Source organism: Malania oleifera, chromosome 1 (genome assembly GCF_029873635.1).
Source record: "Malania oleifera isolate guangnan ecotype guangnan chromosome 1, ASM2987363v1, whole genome shotgun sequence".
NCBI lineage: Eukaryota > Viridiplantae > Streptophyta > Magnoliopsida > Santalales > Ximeniaceae > Malania > Malania oleifera.
The window spans coordinates 139,199,659-139,220,694 of record NC_080417.1 but is presented as its reverse complement, the minus strand read 5'-3'; positions in this window follow the sequence as shown (position 1 = coordinate 139,220,694).

Sequence of the window (21,036 nt, the reverse complement as noted above, 5' to 3'; positions counted from 1 at the left end):
TGGGTTCCCAGACACCCTAAACACATCCAATCACAATAATATACGTAGCGGAAAAAGGTCATTCTATATATACGTATGCAGTACCATACCAGAGTCTATACAAGAGCAAAACATGGCTCTACCAAAACGTACAAACGGGTGCCCAAACACATCTCAAAATGGCAACCCACCAAAATTATAGTCCTAGCACTTACCCAAGCGCTAAATGTAGTACACTGGCCACTATGCTCCCTACACCAGGACGCAAGTTCCGATTACTCAAAGAACTTGTAAAAATGTACGTAGAGCTGGGGTGAGACACCTCTCAGTAAGGAAGAACATAGGTTATATCGGTGTGTGGCATTTGAGTTTTATCATGATACAACATACACGCAATTAAATGCATTCCAGTACTAATTTACACAGTGCATACATGCACACATACTCATACACATCCACATGATCAGTAATCCTGGTGTCGTCACACCCTTCGGCCCGAAGCCGGCTCGCGAAATACGGCGTTGGCCTATAGCCAACCTGCGAACACGGTGCCACCGGAAAATGGCTAGTCCCCAACTCCCATGGCATCGTACCGGTGCTAAACTGGTGGATCCACACCCTTCAACCTGATCTACCAGAATAGGCTCACGCCCTCGGATATAAAGCCGGACACTCTCAGTACCTGGAACAATTTCGGAACCGCGTTCCTACTAGCATTTCAATATATCACACACACATACATGCTCAAATAACCAAACAAACCACACCCATTTGGTAATCTAAATCATGGTTTTTCAAACAAATACAGTTTAAACAAGTCAAGGCACGGCCGTCCCAATAATCAGTATAAATCACAATATATGTTCGATTTTCAACAAAACCAAGGATGCAGCCTATCGCCCCCTTTTTTCCAAAACTGTAATAATGAAAAACCCATAGTTTTCCCCGTTAGATCCCCCCAAATGAGTAGCCAAAACACACACAGGACTGTGAACCACAGTTCCACTAAGTTCGATTTAAAAAATAACCAATATAAACATAGTTCCCCTTACCTTTTCCCCGAATACTGAATCTCGAACTCCAAGGCCCCTAAATAGTGAATCGAATTCCAAAACCTACAAATCATAGGACAGAATATACTCACGACACTGTTACCTACAAAACTACAAGATCAGAAATGAAAATCGAGCCTTACCTCGATTTTACGCCGAAACCCAAAAATATTCGAAACGAGATTCTAATCCGTAGAAATTGTAGAGAATCCTTCCATGAACATCGTGGTAACTTCAGATTTCTGATTTCATCAACGTTCAGTGAAGAAATCTAGAGAGAGAGAGAGTAGGGAGATTTCTAGAGAGAGAGAGAGATATCTTTGAAGTTTATTAACTTAGAAGTAAAGAATATTCTATTTATAGCCCTTTTGACCTGGAACAATTCATCGACGAAATGGTGCCTTCGTCGACGAATCTTCCACTACCTTCGTCGACGAGAAGAACAAAGGCTTCGACGACGAAATCTGGCTTCATTGACGAAATATGCCAAATTCCCATTTTTGCCCCTCTCTTATTTATTTAACCCATTTATCACGGTTCGGGTTCTTACCCCGGTACCCCGTGCATTCTAACTATCGCATGCACGTACAAGTCTGCTAGCCTACTCAAAGGGTAGATAACCTTCATTGGTAAGAAGTGAGCATATTTTGTCAACCTGTCCACAATAACCCAGATAGCATTCTGCCCGTGAAGTGCTAGCAGCAATCCAGTCACAAAATCCATGGAAATATGCTCCTATTTCCACTCCGGAATAGCCAAAGGCTGTAACGGCCCTACCAGCCTTTGATGTTCAGCCTTCACCTACTGACACGTCAGACACTACTCCACAAACTAAGCAATCTGCCTTTTCATACCACTCCACCATAAGGTCTCACGCAAATCTCAATACATCTTCGTACTACTCAGATGTACCGTATACAAGGAACGATGTGCTTCCTCTAGAATCGTCCTTCTAATCTCATCGTCGTTTGGAACACATATCCTGGTCCCAAACTTCAACACACCTCCCTCAGAGAGATTAAACTTCGCAGTCAATCCCTACTACACTTTCTCCACAATCTCAGCTAACTCCGCATCACTAGCCTACGCAACTTTAATATGCTCAAACAAAGTCGGCTGGATCACCAAGCTAGCCATGAAAGCCTGATGATCACTAGACACCAACTCTATACCCAAGCTCTCTAGATCCCGTCTGATATGATGCCGAGTCACAACTGTAGATAAAGCTGCATGTTCTGACATCTGACTTAACGCATCAGCTACCACATTAGCTTTCGCTAGGTGATAACTGATTGTGCAATCGTAGTCCTTGATCAGTTCAAGCCACCGTCTCTGCTTCATATTCAACTCCTTCTACATGAAAAAAGTATCTGAGAATTTTGTGATCATTGAAAATCTCACACTGCACACCATACAAGTAGTGCTGCCAGATCTTCAGTGCATACACAATAGCAGCTAACTGTAGATCATGCGTATGGTAATTCTTTTTGTATTCCTTCAGTTGCCGAGAAGTATATGCTAATACCTTACCTTGCTACATAAGCACACACCCTAGACCCTTCAGAGACGTGTCGCTATAGATTACAAAGCTACCATCCCCAGAAGGAATGGTCGAAATCGAAGCAGTAAACAGTCAGTGCTTCAACTCCTGAAAATACTGCTCGTAATCACTGGTCCATTCAAACTTCACCCCCTTCCTGGTCAATTGAGTCAGAGGCCTAGACAACTTAGAAAACCCCTCCATGAACCGACAGTAATAACTCACCAATCCTAAAAAACTCCGAACCTCCTGTACACTCTTCGGCCTCACCCGGTCGACCATAGCTTCGATCTTGCTAGGATCAACTAAAATGTCATCCTTAGACACCACATGGCCTAAGAATGCAACCTAATTCAACCATAATTCACACTTCTTCAGTTTAGCATATAGCTTCTTCTCCCGCAGAATTTGTAATACTAACCTCAGATGGTTTTCGTGCTTTTCCGAACTCCTCGAGTATATTAGAATATCATCAATAAATACCACTACAAATTGGTCCAGGTACTCATGGAAAACCCAGTTCATAAGATCCATGAACACTTCCAGAGCATTCGTTAACCCAAAAGGCATGACTAAAAACTCTCAGCGGCAATATCTGGTTTAGAAAGCAGTATTCGCAACATCTTCAGATCGAACCCTCATCTGATGATACCCTGACCATAGGTTGATTTTCAAAAAGACCTGCGTCCCCTGTAGCTATTAAAGAGATCATCGATACGAGGCAAAGGGTAACGATTCTTCATAGTTATTTTATTAATCTCACGGTAATCAATGCACATGTACATCGATCCGTCCTTCTTCTGCACAAACAATATTGGAGCTCCCTAGGGCGAAACACTAGGTCGAATGAAACCCCTGTACAATAATTCCTGTAACTGCTCCTTCAACTCCTAAAGTTCTACTGGAACCATCTAGTATGGAACTTTAGAGATCGGTGCCTTGCCAAGCATCAATTCTATCACGAACTCCACCTCACGATCCGGAGGTAAACAGGGTAAATCTCCTAGAAACACATTCGGGAATTCGCTGACTACCTGAATATCCTTGAGCCTCAACTCATCCCGCGACGATTCCCTCATGCAAGCCAGGTACCCCTGACATCAGTCCAAGAGCAACCTCCTCGCTTGTTGTGTCGATAGAACCTGTGGCGTCAAACGCACACATGGCCTCACAAACTCATACTCCTGCTCCCCAAGAGGTTTGAACACTACCACCTTTCTACGACAGTCGATCACAACATAGGTAGAGAATAACCAATCCATCCCTAGTATGACGTCGAACCCAGACATATCGTATACCACAAGATTCCCCGATAGCAACTTCCTCTGAATTACCACTGGGTAGTCTCCTAACATCCTCCTACAAACTGATACACTCTCAGATGGTGTAGCTACAGACAATCCTTCTTCCATAACTTGGGTCTCCACCCCACATAGTTTCACAAAATTAGCAGATATAAAGGAGTGGGTCACACCCAAGTCAAATAAAACCACAACTCTATTTAAAAGCAACATCATAGTACCTAACACCACATTCCCCGTATGCCCAACATCTGCTAGAGTAAGCGAGTAGACTCTTACCGGAGCTGTGTTTACCTGATATGTTCCCTGGGATACTTGATTACTTCCCCAATTCTGACTCGAAGAAGGCGTATTCCTCTTTGGTGTATGACAATCTTGAGTCATGTGACTTGACTGACCACAGTTGTAGTAGTTACCCCTAAATGGCTGGCATTCACCACTATGCCATCTGTGGCACCTGATACAACCATCACCTGACTGACTCGCCTGAGAACTCTGACGCTCGGTATTCTGATGGTAATCCGAGCCCCTGTTCCTCTTCTTACATGATGCCTGGTGAGATCTAGACTGAGAACCAAAAGGTACTGGCCTCTTCCTCAGCTTTTGATCCACCTCAACCTCTCGGATACCGGTCTCGATCACGATGGCCTTATCTACCAAGACCAAAAACTCACGGATCTAAAGCATACCCACTAACCTGCGGATGTCCTTCCTCAGGCCCTTCTCGAACCTCCGAGTCTTCTCAAATTCGTTCGAGATCAAGCACGGAGCAAACTGGGACAGCTCTATATACCGAGCCGTATACCCCTACACCGTCATACTTCCCTAAGTCAGAGTAGAAAAATCATCCGCCTTAGCGTCACGTGTGGAAACCAGGAAGTATTTGTTGAAGAATACCTCCTTGAAATGGCTATACGTCATCTCCACTAGACCGGTTCTCTGCTTCTCCAATAGACTCACCGCAATCCACCATCGCCCTGCCTCTTTAGACAACTAGAAGGTAGAATAGAGGACTCTCTACCTATTCGTGTAGTGTAAAACCTCTAGATTCCTTTCAGTATTCTCAACCCAATCCTCAGCTATCATCGGGTCAGGTTCGCCTGAGAGTGTCAGAGGATGCATGTGTGTGAACCTCTCAATGGTGCACCTCGCAGATGTAGGAGAGCGTTTGCATCTCCTGACACTCCGCCCGATTTCCCGCAAGATCTGCATTGTGAATCCTCGAGGCACAGAAGGGGACTCATCACTCGCTGTATCCTCGAAGCCACTTCCCAGGTTATTATCCTTGGGCTCCATTCTGAAAAATGATAGGATCCTATAAGTATTCCTACAACACGTACAGTTAACACAACTATCTTCAACTAATCATATTAACTACCACCTCATGGGTCCAGGTCTGTCCTATCACACCAACACGAAAGTCATCAATGGTTTGCTGTGATTTTACTAAGATCTTCATTCCAGGAAAAACACAGAATACCGCCAATGATTCCCTGTCTAGCAACAAAACAACCCTTAACCTACTCTATCCATATCCAATATCCTATACTCTGGCATGTACACACAACTATGCTTAACCAAGTCTACAAGACCTAAAAACTTGGTTAGCTATGATACCAAGTTGTCATGCCCCGAACCCAGTAATGGGACCTAGGGGTGAAATAGTAACCTAACTCGTCCTTATATCATACAAATCCAACGATACAGCCAAATGAATGAGGGTCTGACCCCGTGGGGTTCCCAGGTACCCTATACACATTCACATACACCATAGATACACAATGGAAGAAAAGTCTTTCTATACATATTCTGTACCATACTAGAGTCTATACAAAAGGAAATTTAGGTCCCACAATACAAAACACAATCTGGGTGTCAGCCAAAACCACAAAAGACAACCTGAAACAGTCCAAGTACTTACCCAAGCACCTCTTACAGTACACCGACCACTATGCTCCCAACACGAGGATACTAGTTCTGATTACTTGAAGGACTTGAAAAATATGTACGTACAGTAGGGGTGAGACGCCTTTCAGTAAGGCAGATATAGGTTATATTGGTGTGCGGCATATGAGTGTTATCATTATACACAAAACATACATAGTTAAATGCAATTCCAACATTTTTACAAAACAGTTCTAGTACGGTGCATACACGCACACACACACATGATCAAGCAACCCGGTATCGTCACACCCTTCGACCTAAAGCCGGCCCACATTACACGGCATCCTCGGCAGATGGCGTAGTCCCAGACTCCCATGGCACCGTACTGGTATAACTGGTGGATCCACACCCTTCGGTGATTAGCCGGTAAGGCTCACGCCCTCGGATATAGAGTCGAACACTCTCGCCAAACATGGCAGGTGATATTTCACGCCCTCAGATATAGAGCCAGACACTCTATCAGTACCTCCAACAATTTGGAACCCAGTTCCTATTACATTCCAACAAAACACAACCATGCATACTCGTATAAGCAAACAAACCACATCCATTTGGTAATCTAAAATCATGATTTTACAAACATATATAGTTCAAACAAGTCAAGGCACAACCATCCCTATAACACAATATATATCACAATATATTTATGGTTTTCCAACATAACCAGGGATGCAACTCGTCGCCCCTTTTTCCCAAAACTGTAACATGAAAAACTTATAATTTTTACCTGTTAGATTCCCCCAGAGGAGTAACCAAAATGCACACAGAACCGTGAACCACAGTTCTACCGAGTTCGATTTCAAAAATAATTGACATAAACTGAATCCCCTTACCTTTCCCCAAATGGTCAATCCCGAACTCTACGACCCCTTAAACAGTGACCTGAGTTCCCAAAACCTACAAACCACAGTACAAAAGATACTCACAACCCTATTCCCTACACAGCTACAGGATCAAAATTGAAAATTGAGCCTTACCTCAATTTCGAGCCAAAACCCAAAAGTGCCCGAAACGAAGATCCGATCTATAGAACTTGTAAAGAATCCCTTCACTGATCCTCGTGGTAACTTTGAATCAACAATTTTGGAACATACGACGAAGAAATCTAGAGAGAGGGAGTGTCCATTTGAGTTCTATAGAGATAGAGAGAGCTTTTGAGATTTCTTAGCTGAGAAGTAATGAAAACCGATATTTATAGCCCTTTAGCTTGGTCGTCCTCATTGACGAGATGGCGTCTTCATCGACGAGGCACTGAAGACACTTCGTCAAAGAGATGGTGACCTTATTGATGAGCCTGATATTTCTGGATTTCCTAAACCCCTCGGCTTCTCCTCGTCGATGAGCCCCTGCACTTCGTCGCTGAGAAACATATGGCCTTCGTCGACGAACTCTAGCTTCATCTACAAAGCCTGCTCAATTACCATTTTATCCTTCTCTCAATTAATTAAATCCATATATCATGGTTCAGGTTCTTACACCAGGCCCAATCGGGGAGGATATTAGGTGCCTCGTGGAGGCTAGCAGAGGAATGTAGCCCCAGCGAGGGTTTATGCTTTGACGCCGGGTGACGCTGAGGCTACCGCGGATGTGGTGATAGGTACTTTTACTGTCTATCATATCTAGTTATTATTTTATTTGACTCGGGTGCTACTAATTCTTTTGTCTCTGCGTCTTATGTCAAATTATTTGGCAGAAAGACCCAGTTATTAGATATAAAATTGTTAGTAGCTACACCGTCTGGGTCAGTGATGAGGTGTTAAAGGGTACTCAGAGACTATCCAATAGAAATTCAGGGGAGAGTGCTATCAGTATACCTGATTATGTTAGATATGTGTGGGTTTGATGTAATACTGGGTATGGATTGGTTGGCAGTAAATCACGTCAGTATTGATTGTCATCAGAAAGAAGTGATTTTCAGACCCCCTGGTGAGCAAGAATTCAGGTTTGTTGGTTCACGTGTACGTGCTCCATCGCAGTTAGTGTCAACCATGCAGGCAAGCAGATTACTCCTGGATGGAGGTTAGGGGTTTGTGGCTTTTGTAAAGGAAGCATCATAAAATAAATTGAAGCTTGACAGTACACCAGTAGTATGAGAATTCTCAGATGTTTTTCCAGAGGAGCTACCTAGGTTGCCTCCCGAACGAGAGTTGGATTTTGCTATAGATTTACCTCTAGGGACAGCACCAATCTCTAAGATTCCTTACCATATGGCTCCAACTAAATTGGGGGAATTAAAGGATCAATTGCAAGACTTGCTGCATAGGGGATTTATATGACCTAGTGTATCGCCATGGGGAGCTTCAATGTTGTTCGTAAAGAAGAATGACGTGTCTATGAGGAAGTGTATTGATTACAGAGAGATAAACAAGGTCACTATTAAGGACAAATATCCTCTACCCCGTATAGACGATCTATTTGATAAGCTCCAGGGTACACGAGTGTATTCCAAGATCGACCTCAGACCAGGTTATCATCAAGTAAGGGTAAAAGCAGAGGACATTGCGAAGACAACCTTAAGGACCAGGTATAAGCTCTACGAATTCCTTGTTATGCCATTTAGACTGACGAATGTCCCAGCTGTGTTCATGGACTTGATAAATAAAGTCTCTCACCAGTATTTAGATTAGTTTGTAGTGGTTTTTATTGATGATATACTGGTTTACTCGAGGAGTTTAGAGGATCATGAGGTGCATTTGAGACAGGTACTGCAGACGCTTAAGGAGGAAAAGCTTTATGCCAACTTAAGCAAGTGTGAGTTCTGGCTTAAGAAGGTTGCGTTTTTTGGGCCATGTAATCTCAGGAGATGGTATTTCAGTGGATTCCCAACAAGATTGATGCGGTGGTGAAGTGGTCCAGGGTGAAGAACGTACAAGAAGTCAGAAGTTTCTTGGGATTGGAAGGTTATCGTCGATTTGTTGAGGGGTTTTCAGCCTTATCAAGACCTCCCACGCATTTGACCCAAAAAAATACCAGATTTGTATGGGATGAAGAATGTGAGTAGATTTTTCAGGAACTAAAGTAGCGGCTCATCATTGCACCGGCACTGACGATTCCATCAGGGGGTGATGGTTATGTAATTTACAGTGATGCGCCTCTAAAAGGGCTCGGTTGTGTATTGATGTAATATGGTAGGGTGGTAGCGTATGCCTCCACACAGTTGAAAGAATATGAAAAGAACTACCCTACTCACGATCTGGAATTGGCTACAGTGGTACACGCACTGAAAATTTGGAGGCATTATTTATATAGTGAGAGATGTGAGATATTTTCTGATCATAAGAGTCTAAAGTATTTTTTCACATAAAAATATTTGAATATGCAGCAAAGGAGATGACTAGAACTCATCAAGGATTATGATTGTACCATCAGTTACCACCCAGGTAAAGCAAATGTGGTGGTTGATGCACTGAGCCATAAATCAGAGGATACAGCGCAGTTAGCAGTAGTAATTTAGCACCCGATTCAGATGGACTTGGAAAGGCTCGGCGTGGAGTTAGTAGAAGACGATCCTCAGGCATTTATTGCCAGTATGGTTGTACAACCTATACTATATGAAAAGATTAAAGCTACTCAGGGGGATGATTCAGAATTAGTAGAAGTGATAGCCAGAATACAAGATGGTCAAGGAGAAGAATTCAGCATTTCAGATGATGGGGCTTTGAGATTTCACACCAGATTGTGTGTGCCTGCAGATGATAGCATTAGAAGAACAATTCTAGAAGAGGCTCACAGAGCTCTATACATTGATCATCCTGGCAGTACGAAAATGTATAGGGATCTGTGAGAGTATTTTTGGTGGAGTGGCATGAAGAGGGAGATTGCAGAATTTGTATAGTAGTGCTTGAAGTCCCAGCAGGTTAAGGCTAAGCACCAGAGGCCGGCAGGACAATTGCAACAACTTTTCGTTCCCGAATGGAAGTACGACTACATATCCATGGATTTTGTTACTGAGCTACCGCTGGCGCCGTATGGTCAGAATGTCATTTGGGTCATTGTTGATAGGCTGAAGAAAACGGCTCATTTTCTACCCATTAAAGATAGCTTGTAGTGACCCGAAAAATAATAGTATTTAAATAATAAGAGAGAGAAAAATGGAAATAGATACAGAAGGAGGCCATAGACTTCGTTGACGAACGCTTCGCGTTCATCGATGACATTGCATTTTGGAGAATAAAATAATTACAAGGAAATTGCTAGGACTCGTCAACAAATACAGGGGTTCGTCGATGAGTTCATAAGAAAATTCATCGACGAAGGCAAGATTTCGTCGACGAGAAATTACCGAGCGAAGATTGGGCTACTCTGAATTTCGTAGACGAATACAAGGCTTTGTCGACAAATTTAATGAAGAACTCGTTGATGAGGTGACGTGTTTCGTTGATGAATCTGGCCCTTATAAATAGTTAAAAATCAGATTTTTATCACACTTTCACATCTCTCTCTCTCTCTCTCTCTCTCTCTCTCTCTCTCTCTCTACGCCTCTCTCTCACTTCTCTCTTAGTTTTCGGCCTCGCCAGACACCGGATCGACGATCCGAAGCCACCCTGACGCTCCTGGCAAAGTTCTCTACAAGTCTGTCGGAGCGGATCGTTAGAGAAACGAAGTTGGATTTCATCCCAAATTCAGGTTAAGGCTTTTTAGCCTATTTTTGGCCTTATGACAGTTATAGGAATTGATATGGGCGAAGAAATACTGATATTTAGTTCAGGAAAATGATGTTTTCAGGGTGTCGTGTAGGAGGCCCTGTGGGTGTTAGGTTAGTATACCATAGGGGCTTTCCAGGAGTCAGATAAGGGAAGTATGCTATGCTAGGTATTTTTAAAAAATATTATACATTTTATTAAATGATGAAAATTATGTATTAAAGTATCCTGTGGCTTGTGAATATGAATATAGTATGGAGATATGTTTTACAATATTTTAGTATCCTGATTTTATGATATTTCAGTACCATGATTTATGAATCTCAGTACCATGATTATACGAATATCAGTATTATGATTGTACAGTTTCAGTGTTATGATTATACAATTCTCAGTATTACGAAGTATAAATTATAGTACAGTTTATGCAGAATCATGGTTATTACAATTATTTCAGAATCATGGTAAATCATATGGTTGTATATAGAGATATATTATATAGTATTAGACCCTGTTGGACTATGCAGTTACAAAGCACGGTACCGTTGCTACAGATATTATGTTATGTTACGAGTGCAACCACATATTTAGATAATACGTGGTAAAGGTCAATCACCTAGGCCCTTGACGAGGACAGGCTCCCCATCAGATATGGGTTGAGGTGGGCAAATCAGACCGACGAAGTATAGTGATTTATTCCTAGTTGGCCAGCTAGAGTAAATCCCGCCTACGGGCCACACAACCCTGTCATGAGGGTGTAAGTCATGACACACAAATATCCACAGGGAACATTTCAGTTATTATTATGTATGTATAGATTTGCAGAAACAGGGAACATACTTACTTATACTAGAAGTAATTTGAATAATAATCTCTAATACTAGCATGTTAAGTAATAGGGACAGAGGTGGTGGATTTTATCACTTGTATTATATTTACATATTCAGTTATATATAATTATATGAAAATAAATTCTCATAATTTTATAACTCATTTGCCACACACTAGTAATAGCATATTTCGTCTTACTGAGCGTTGACTCATCCCAGTGTTGAATCATTTTTCAGGTGATCCAAGTAGGCGAGCATACCAGGCTCACAGATAGAGGGGCTTCAGTAGTGCCCTGTCAGTGAAGTGAGTATTGCTGGAAGATTTTTGTATATCCTAGTATAGTTGAGGGTATTTTTGGGAAACAGTTATGTGTGTATATTCTAGGAAACATATTAGAACTCTGGTATTGTATTATATGGTATGGTATGGTATTGTATATACTTATACATATGGATATGTTTATTTGATTTCCGCTTCTTGCTACTTAGGTTATGATTGGATTTACTCCAGTATAGTATCAGAGCATGTAGAATATTATAGTATTAAAAAAAACCAGTTTATTAAGCAGGTCGTTACATAGCTACCCTATGAACAGATTAGTAGAGATTTATATACAGGAGATTGTTCGACCCTATGGTGTGCCGGTATCTATAGTCTTGGACCATGACCCACGCTTTACATCACGGTTTTGGAAGAGCTTGTAGGAGGCTTTGGGGACTCGGTTAGCATTCAGCACCGCTTTCCATCCTCAGACAAATGGTCAGACAAAGAGAACGATCCAAGTACTTAAGGATATGCTACGAGCGAGTATGTTGGATTTTGGGGTTAGCTAGACCCAGTATTTGTCACTGGTGGAGTTTGCCTACAACAAAAGCTATCATTCTAGCATAGGCATGGCTCCTTATGAAGCGCTCTATGGTAGGAGGTGTCGTTCTCCTTTATATTGGAGTGAGTTAGGTGAGAGACGAGTTTTCGGCCAAAAATAGTACGGCAAGCGTACGATAAACTCTGACTTATTCAAGATAGAAGCAGTGCAACACAGAGTCGGCAGAAAAGCTAGATGGATACTCGTCGTTAAGAATTGAAATTTGAAGTGGGTGATCATGTATTTATGAAAATAGCACCACTGAAGGGAATCATGAGGTTTGGGAAGAAGGGTAAGTTGAGCTCTAGGTTTATTGGCCCATTTGAGATACTCGAGAAGATTGGGCCAGTTGCCTATTGGTTAGCTTTACCACCATCTCTATTTAGGATTCATGACGTATTTCATGTTTCTACGTTAAGGAAATATGTCCCAGATCCTTCCCATATTATCAGCTACGCAGAATTAGAACTCAGTGATGTTCTAGCATATGAGGAAACTCCAGTACATATTTTAGATAAAAAAGAATAGGAATTGCGCAATAAGAAGATACCACTAGTAAAGGTCCTGTGGAAGAATCACGCGATAGAAGAAGTTTCTTGGGAGCTTGAAGATGAAATCAGATAGAAATACCCCCACTTGTTTAGTGAATTACAACAGTAATGTATACGTCAATAATCTTATTTTGTTTAGTTCAGTGTAATTGTAATGTAAAATATAAGATAGGTAATATTTTGGTTTTGGGGGAATTTTCTTTTATAATTGTAATCTCCTAGAACTACCTATATAACCACGGTATTCCTCCGCCATAAGTGAGGGCAAGTAATAAAATAAGTAGACCGTTTATCTTAAAGGAGGAAAGATCATATGAATAGCAATTTCGAGGACGAAATTTTATAAGGAGGGGAGAATGTAATAACCCAAGAAATTATTCAGGGCCTCGTTGACGAACACAGGGGATTCGTCAACAAAGGTACATGAGGATCTCGTCGACAGTGACACGTTTTGTTGACGAGAAGATACCTAGAGGTTGTTCTTCCAAGTTCTGAATTTAATCGACGAGGAGAAGGCATTCGTCGACGAACCTCCTTCTTGACCTCGTCGACGAGGTGATGTGACTCGTCAATGAAGCTCAAAGTATAAATAGTTTTAAACTCGAATTTACAGAAATATCAATAAAAATCTCTCTCTCTCTCTCTCTCTCTCTCTCTCTCTCATCTATGGTTTCTCTCTCTTCTCTGTTCGATTTCGGCCCCGTTTTTTGCTAGATCGACAATCTGAGGCCACCACAACGCTCCTGGGAATGTTCTCTCCAAGTCTGCTGGAGCGGATCGTTGGTGGGACTAAGTTGAATTTCATCCCAAATTCAGGGTAAGACGTTTTATTCAATATTTGGCCTTCCAAAAATTGTAGTAAATGTAGTAATCGAAGAAATAATGATGTTTTATTATGAGATATATTGTTTTCAGGGTGTTGAGTGGGAAACCCTGCGAGTGTAAGACCAATCACAATAGGAGATTTTAACAGGAAATCAGGTAAGGGAAATATGCTATGCTAGGAAACCTTATTATGACTTTAGTACAAATTATATGTTTTTATCAAATTATTATTCAGACCATATATATAGTTTTCAAAGCCTGATAACATTAATATTTATTTGTGTGGCATGAGTTGATAACAGACAGTACAATATCTATACAATTTATGAATATCATGTTTATAGCATATTAGTAGAAATAGTATGAAATTTATATGTTTATAGAAATTGTACAATATATTTAGAAACATATATTTTCAGCAATTTTAGAATATCATGATTTCAGTACCATAACGCCCCGATATTCAGATATTTAGACAGCTATCTAGTTATACAGAAACCAAATATTCAGTCAGTTATTTAGATTTTCAGATAAGTTTTACAGGGTTATGGTTATTTTAAAATCATGGTAAAAACAGTATTTTAGAGATATCAGCTACCTATATAGTATCAGACCCTGATAGACCAAATTCAGTCAGCAGAGCTCAGTATTGTAGCTATATTCAGTTCAGAGTACAACCACATTATTCAAATAGTATGTGGTATTCAAAATTCGATCATGCCTATGTTGTGGAGAGACTCCCCATCAAATATGGGTTGAGGGGGCCGATCTGACCGTCGGAGTTCAGTTGACTTACCCTGGTCAGTCCGCCAGGTTAGGTCCAGCCTACAAGCCGCACAACCCTATCATAAGGGGTTAAATCATGACTTTCAGTTATCCATCTAAGGAATTTTCTCAGTTATTATATATATATATGATCAGATTTACAGAAAATAGACATACCTATAGATATTAGAAGTATTATGAATAGATTATTCAAAAAAATCAATTTATGTTAAGCAACATAGGTATAATTTACACTGTAACAGGTATATGGGTTTTCTTAGTTTTCGTATTTATGATATTTTCTAAGTCATATTTTACAATCATATAGCTCACTTTCCACACACTAGCGATAGTGTCACGCCCCGAACCCCGAAATGGGACCTAGAGGTGAAAATAGTAACCTAGCCTGTCCCTGTATCCGATAAAACATCCAAAGATACAATACAATGGATGAGGGTCCGACCCCGTGGGGTTCCCAAGCACCCTAAACACATCCAATCACAATCATATACGTAGCAGAAAAAAGGTCATTCTATATAAACATATACAGTACCATATCAGAGTCTATACAAGAGCAGAATACAACTCTATCAAAATGTACAAACGGATGCCCAAATACATCTCAAAATGGCAACCCACCAAAAATACAATCCTAGCACTTACCCAAGCTCTAATTGCAGTACACTGGCCACTACGCTCCCTACACCAGGACATTAGTTCCGGTTACTTGAAGGACCTATAAAAATGTACGTACAATAAGGGTGAGACACCTCTTAGTAAGGAAGAACACAGGTTATATTGGTGTGTGGCATTTGAGTGTTATCATGATTCAACATACACGCAGTTAAATGCAATCCAGTACTAGTTTCCACAGTGCATACACGCACACAAACACATACACATGATCAGCAATCCTGATGTCGTCACACCCATCGGCCCGAAGCCGGCCTGTGACATACGGTGTTGGCTTGTAGCTAACCCGCGAACATGGCGCCACCGGCACATCGCTAGTCCCCGACTCCCTTGGCATCGTACAGACACTAACTAGTGGATCCACACCCTTCAGTATGATCTGCTAGAATAGGCTCACGCCCTCGGATATAGAGCCAGACACTCTTGCCTACATGGCAGACGCTAAACACACGCCCTCAGATATAGAGTTGGACACTCTCAATACCTGGAACAATTCGGAACTGTGTTCCTACTAGCATTTTAACATATTACACACATATGCATGCTCATATAACCAAAAAAAACCACACCCATTTGGTAATCTAAATTATGGTTTTCCAAAAAAATACAATTTAAACAAGTCAAGGCACAACCATCCCAATATCACAGTATAAATCAACATATACCCGCAGTTTTCAACAAAACTAGGGACGCAGCCCGTCGCCCCCTTTTTCCCAAAACTGTAATAATGAAAAAATCACAGTTTTCCCCATTAGATTCCCCCAAATGAGTAGCCAAAACACACACAGGACCATGAACCATAGTTCCACTGAGTTCGATTTCAAAAATAACCAATATAAACATAGTTCCCCTTACCTTTTCCTCGAATACCAAATCCCGAACTCCAAGGCCCCTAAACAACGAACCGAGTTCTAAAACCTACAAATCACAGTACAGAATATACTCACAAGTTTGTTTCCTACAATCTATCAGATCAAAAATGAAAACCGAGCCTTACCTCGATTTTAAGCCAAAGTTGAAAATCTCCGAAACGAGATTCCGATCCGTAGAACTTGTAAAAAATCCTTCCACAATTCTCATGGTAACTTCAGAGTCACGATTCTAGCAACGATCGACGAAGAAATCTAGAGAGAGAGAGAGAGAGAGGGTAGGGAGAGTTCTAGAGAGAGAGATAGGATTTGAAGTTTCTTAACTTTGAAGTAAAGAATATTCTATTTATAGGCCCTCTGACTCGGGCAAATTCATCGACGAAATGGTGCCTTCGTCGATGAGGCCCTATTGTCTTCTCATCGACAAGACAAGAAATTCATCGACGAATCCTGATATTCTCGGTTTTCGAAACTCCTCGACTTATCCTCGTCGACGAGTCTCTGAATTTCGTCGACGAGAAATGCATGGACTTCATTGACGAATTCTGGTTTCGTCGATGAAATATACCAAATTCCCATTTTGCCCTTCTCTTATTTATTTAAACCCAGTTATCACGGTTCGGGTTCTTACAGATAGCATAATTCGTCTTATTGAGCTTTGTCTCATCCTAGTGATTTAATATTTTTCAGGTGATTTAACTAGGCGAGCAAATTAGGCTCGCAGGTAGAGGGGCTAGTGTTGTCCTATCAGTGGAGTGAGTATTTTGGGAGGTTATTTCTGTATAGCCCTAGTTTCAGTTGAGGGTATTTTGGGAATAGTTGTATATTAATATTTTAGGAGTATTTTGGCACTCTGGTATTGTGTATGTATATATATATATAGTTGTGATTATATAATTTCAGCTTCTCACAACTTAGGTTGATGGTTTTATATTAATTAGAAGGTATCAGAGTAGTGAAATTTCATAATATTTATTATTTTTAAAAAATTTAATTAGCATGTCATTACAAATTTGGTTTGGTGCAAGACCAAACCATCGACGATTTCAGGAGTCTTAGGAAAACCGTCGATAATTTTGTGTGTGTGCATTGTTTGATGAGACCAAACCGTCAACGGTTTCAGCAATCTCGGGAAAACTGTTGACGGTTTCAAGTTACTGATAGGCTTTGAGGAGGAAACACAAGAGAATTCGGTTTGGTTTTAGGCCAAACCATCGACGGTTTTGTCTTGAACTAAGGAGCTATAAATAGAATCTAAGTCATTTTATTTTCATTTCTTCCCTTTCTCTCCCTTTCTTCTGCTAGGGTTTTGACCCTCCTTCCCTAAAATTCATTTTTCCTTGCTTCTGTCATTCTCCTAAGCCTTCGTGGAGCCCCAATGCGCCTCCGATTGTCTCTCGCCCTTCTCTGGGCTTGCATGCATCTCTCTTCTCACCAAGTTTGGGAGGTTGGAGTGTATTCCAGAGAATGTATTAGGCATATTTTTAGGATCAGGTAAGGGGAATAAATTATGTCAGCTTATTTTCAAAATTTAACCGATTAAAATTGAGATTATGAGTACAGAAATGTTGTACATGATTTTCTGAATGATTTAGGCATATGGAAAACTGATTATTATATATATTTTTTAGGAAAAAACCAAGTGAGTAGAGTAATCATCTCATTTTTCCTGAAAAATGTATATTTTGTGTTTAAGTAAAGTTGTGGAGATGATCATGCCCTTGTTTTCAACGACTATATTTTTCCCGAGTAGTTTATTAGATTATGATTTAGACATTTAAAATGTGAGGCATGAGAATAAATGGTCATAGTTGCAGAAACAAATTAGTTGGAATATCTTGTGTGATATAATATTGATAAGATGTGATTGTTTACTGTAATGAAATTTTATATTAAGATATGATTCTATGCAGACATGTGAAATGATATTGAGTTATGATTATGTGGAAAGTTGAGAATTTATACTGAGATGTAATTATGTACAGAATTGTGATTTTTATACCAAGTTATGATAATGACGATTTGCTACCAAGTTATGGATTTGATAGTTTGATATGAATACGTGAATGATTAGAAATTGTGGAAATACTGATGTTGTTAAAGTAATAAGGAAAAAGGGGGACGGCGAAACGAAACGCCCTGATAATCATAGAGAAAGGCAAAGGGGGACGGTAACATGAAACGCATTGATTCTTGAGACTTTTGTCCGAGTGCTTGCTGATTTAGGGGATGGTGATACGAAACATCTCTCAGCGAGTGCTTGTTATGAATGGTTGAATTGGGGGATGGCGGCACGAGACGCCTCAATTTCAATGAATACTAGTTATGTAAGGATTATGTGAAGTGTAGATTTATGTGAATGAGACTTTTGAGCCGAATAATGAACTAAAATGATATATATGTATTATGCAATTATATAGGTGTGAATATAGTTTATAAATGTTATCTCATTGAAAATTAATTAATGAATGTATAATGTTACATGATAACTCATTTGTTACACACTGATAATAATTTATTCCATCTTACTGAAAGGTGTCTGACCCCAATAAATAATTTTACCTTTTAGGATCACTAAGAAAGCCAACCTAGGAGCCCAGGGTCAAGGTGTAGACATCACGGATAGGGTAAGTGCTAATATGGATCAACATATATAAATGTTTTTAGTAATTTTTAGGTTGTAGTTCTGTTTTGGGAAAATGGTATAGAAATGGTTGTGAGATAGTATGTATAGTTTTTAGAAAGGTCTATTTTTGCTTCCGCAGACAGTGGATGGTTATAGATGTAATATTTGAAATAATATGAATATATATGTTTTATGATTATTATTATGAAAAAAAAATAAGGATGTAACAGCATGGTATCATAAATTTTATGTGATGACATTATTATTATGATTATTATCGTTATTATATCAGAGCCTATTATTTCATTTTGGAGGTGAAATGGATGAAATTAATAAGCAAAAGAGAAAAAAGATTTTCTTTTTTCCCCCTTTTTTCTTTTAGTGTGATACAACCAAGAACCGGTCCACTTGGATCAGAATTTTTCCTAGGAAAATAAAAAAAAAAAGCAAAAAAATTATTTTTGATTGTATTTTCTCACTGTATTAAATATGCTATTAAAAATAAAATTTATTTTAATATAGTTAGAATTTAAGAAAAATCAAATACTAATGAGGTGTAAAGTTAAAATTTTATTCAAGAATTAATTTGTTACATATTTTATTTTCTTTCTCACCTTTTTTGATAACCAAATATAACAAATTGGATTCCTTCAAATATTTTTTTCCTTTTCTATTATTTTTCAAGTTCCAAATGGATTCTAATGGAAGGACACTAGAGAAAAATAAGGGTCCTTTTGGTTTTGAAAAACAAAATTCATTTTTTCATTTTAGTTTTCCAACAAATTTGAAAGAAAATTTTTTTTTTTTTCATGTTCTTTATGAAATGAATGAATAATAAAAAACATTTTTGGCATTACTTGCCTGTGAAAATAGTTTTTATTTCATTCTAATTTTTCAAATAATTTCAATTATACCACCTTCTCTTTTAATTTTAAAAATTTATATTAAAAAGTTAGAAAATAATTTTTTCATTATTTTTCTAAATTTCTATCTCTTACTTTGCATATGAGAGCATGCAATTCGAATCTTAGACTTTAATTTGTTTGAATTATGTATATATATTTTTTTTAAATCTACACAAATTCAAATTTAAATCCAAAAATTAATGATTTCAAATATTACCTTACATAAAATTTTACATACTAGAAAAACAAGTTGTCTTTTTTGTAATTATTTCAAAATCTTAAAATAAAAAATGAAAAATTATTTTTCAAATTTAAACAAACCCTTTATTCCCTAATTTTTTAATATAAACCTTGAAAATTTGAAAATAAGTTAAAATTCAGTTCTTAATGATCACAATGTAATTATCCAGATAGGTTTACTATACCTGCTAAGGCAACTCTTTAATCAAATGTTCAAGATTTTATATATTTCCATAAACTTGTTGTACCCAAAATTCCACATAGTTGTGCTGCTCTACCCCCGCTGGAAAATGCACTCACTATATGCATTTCACCTGCCAGAATTTTCACAGACAAAAATTTGGTTACTATGTTTCCTATTTGCAAAGGAGTTCAACCACTACCATCAAAATTAAATCACAAGCACAAGAAAAATCAAACTCTTATCAAAATTAAGAAACTAAATTTTGGTTTAGTTTGAGTCAATTCCCAACCTCTGTTCTACACATAACCATGCTTTTTATTTGAAAAGTGATGTAAGTACTAAAACTTGTTGAAATTTATCAAGTGTGAAAAGGCTAATTACTGCTAACAAAGCTAATATCGCACATCACTCTTAAAAATTTTGTGAGATAGGTTTCTAGTAAAGAATAGCAAAGCTCTAGATATTTCACCAGATAGTTTCAACTCTTTTCCCTAATATAGTGTACATCCCTCTTAAAAATTTTGGGGGATAGGTTTCTAGTAATGAATAACAAAGCTCTAGAAATTTCACCAGATAGTTTCTACTCTTTTCCCTCTGATAAGACGTAAGAGATGCAGACGAGGTATTTGATAAAAGGCTAAAGAAAAGAGAGATTCTGCAAAATGGATTGTTCTTGCGCATTCATTTTTCAATGATCGATTACACAGAGTTAGGCCTCATTATATAGGCCTTTACAAATAACAAACTTGACTACATTTTACTATTTTGTCATGCCACCTCCGCCATTCTATTATCTTGAGATTCCTCTGGGATATTTGACAGTTGGTTGATTTCCTTGTTGTGTCCTAGAGTGCTGCAATCTGGTGTGCTGAGGAGGAAATGTGGTTGTATCTTCAATACCCTAATATAGTGTCTGTTTAAATAAAACAAGGTGAAGCCTTTGAGGCAGGGAACAACATATGACAATGATTCTGAGTAGTTTATGTTGGGTGGTCTTGGTCTCTCTCAACCCCAAAAGTTAGCTCATGGGGTGAGCCTTTCCCTCACACTTAATAACTAACCACCAACCCCTTCCACAACCGATATGGGATAAACCCTAACAATCTCTCCCTCACACATCGGGGTTTTTCCCTACAAGGCATACTAGGGAGAATGTTGGTGAACCAAACTCTGATACCAGTGTTGGGTGGTCCAAGGCCTTCTCAACCCCAAAAGTTTGC